Source organism: Octodon degus, unplaced genomic scaffold (assembly GCF_000260255.1).
Source record: "Octodon degus isolate 3935 unplaced genomic scaffold, OctDeg1.0 scaffold00208, whole genome shotgun sequence".
NCBI classification, from domain to species: domain Eukaryota; kingdom Metazoa; phylum Chordata; class Mammalia; order Rodentia; family Octodontidae; genus Octodon; species Octodon degus.
Window position 1 is genome coordinate 2,797,805 of NW_004524784.1, and position 2,146 is coordinate 2,799,950.

General features: G+C 43.2%; 1 pseudogene; it reads left to right on the plus strand.

Moving 5' to 3' along the window:
- The first annotated feature begins 1,075 nt into the window (after positions 1-1,075).
- On the plus strand, positions 1,076-1,503 carry LOC101587006 (annotated as a pseudogene).
- The last annotated feature ends 643 nt before the right edge of the window (positions 1,504-2,146 follow it).

Here is a 2,146-nt window from a genome sequence, read left to right on the forward strand (position 1 = left end):
GGGGCAGGTGCTGCATGTGGTACCAGGGATGGAATCGAGGCCCCTGTGCTTGCCTAAGTGTGCCTAAGCAGGCACTTTAATCCACTGAGCTATCTCACCAGCCCTCTAAGTTTTTGAGGACCCACGTCCTGTGATTCCTTAGCACCCATACCATTTTGCATTCCCTCAATAATGAACAAGAAGTTTTCCTATTTGCTCACATTCTTTTTTTTTTTTTTTCAACAAATAATACACTGCATATGTTCTTCTTAGTGGTTAATTGCTGTACAAGATGCGGACTTGTGATCCTATTTACAAACACCATTAGAACAAATCATTCTATTCATTAACAGAATGTAACTATATATCTATCCCAACCACTTTGAATACACAGATACAAAATGGACATTCATCTGTATACCCCATTTTTTCTAAGTTCCGTTATTGAATATTATAGGTGTGTAAACTCAGCAAAATATTCTAAAAGAGTCCAGTAGCCCATAATAGCATTGGGTCTTCTGTTTAACTGGCAATGTCAGAAATTATTGACCTGAGTCCCCCACAGCTCAACTTAACAGCATGGCTTTATTTCTTATAATTTTGTCTTCATACTTTTCTGCTGGATGGTTAAGACCAAGGTAAAGCAGGACCTATGCAACAAGAGTTGTAGCTTTTTGGTCTGAGAAGGTCAGTGAAATGCCCTCAGGATTTGTCCTGAGATCCTGTACCTCAGATTGTAGAACCTTTATCAGTGCAGCCATGTGGATGAGTCACGGCCAATGCTTGGCCAATGTGCTCTCTGTGAAAGCCTGAGAGAGTATCTTCTCCCCATGTGACTCTCCTTAGGCCCACTCTATGTCATCGATCACTTTCCTCTTTGGCCCCATAATCTTCTTGATCAGAAAATTTGGGACACTACCGAGGTGCTCACATTCTTGCCAACACTTGTGTTCTGTTTTGTTTTCTTTTATAAAATTATTCAAATGGATACAAAGTGGTATCTCATGAGAGATTTAATTTGAACATCCTAATATTAAGCCTCATTTCAAAAGGTTATATGGGGCGATCGGTGCAGTGGCTCTTCCACCCCAGAGCCATGGCCCAGTTCATCTGTAACCTCTGGGAGAAGACCCTGGTGCTGCTGGACACTGCTGTGAGCTGCTCGAAGCCTCATGGGTCACATGCTGACACAGTGCCAAAGTGGAGCTGGTTCCTCCAACCTCTGCTGAGATCCCTGAAGCTATTTAGAGCCTGCAAAAAATAATCCATAATGCTCAAACTGGCAGCTTCAAGCAGCTCACTGTCAAGGCGGCTGAGCTGAGTGGTTTGGTGGCCACTGAAATGTGGATGCAGTTTTATATCCAAGAGATAATAGGCAAGCGTGTCGTCACTGGCTATAATATTTGGATGTCTTTAACTTCTGATTATATTGGATTTAATATTTGGTTTTGGATCACATGTGATCAGTATTATCCGCTGTCAAGGGCCAGCCAGATAACTCAGCAGTTTAAAGGGACTGCTTAGGCCGACTCAGGGACCAGCTTGGACCCCTGGCCTGCCATGCCAGCCCCACCCCCAGGGCATGTTGAGACAGCAACTGAGACTGGGCCATGGGAGGCTGAAAATAGCAGAATCACTATGAGTTCGATCTACATAGTGAGACTCTGTAGACCCTGTACTAAAATTTTTTTTAAAAAGAAAAAAATAAATTATCTGCTCTCTGAATAAGAGATGTCAACTACAAAAAAAGAAAAAAGGAAGAAAGAAGAGAGAGAGAGAGAGAGAGAGAAAGAAAGAAAGAAAGAAAGAAAGAAAGAAAGAAAGAAAGAAAGAAAGAAGAAAGAAAGAAAAGAAAAGAAAGAAAAGTTTACATGGGGCAGACCAAATAGCTCAGTGGATTAAAGTGCCTGCAAGCAGGGGTTCGATCCCCCGGCTTGCCATGCTGGCCCCACCCCCAGGGTGCACTGAGACAGCAACTGAGACTGAGCATGGAGGTGTGTACCTGTAATCCCAGCTCTTTGGAGGCTGTAAACAGGCAGATCACTATGAGTCTGATCTAGTAGTGAGACCCTGAACACCTTGTAGACCTTTCCCCAAAAAAGTACAAAAAAGAAGAAGAAGAGGAAGAGGAAGAGGAAGAGGAGGAGGAGGAGGAGGAGGAGGAGGA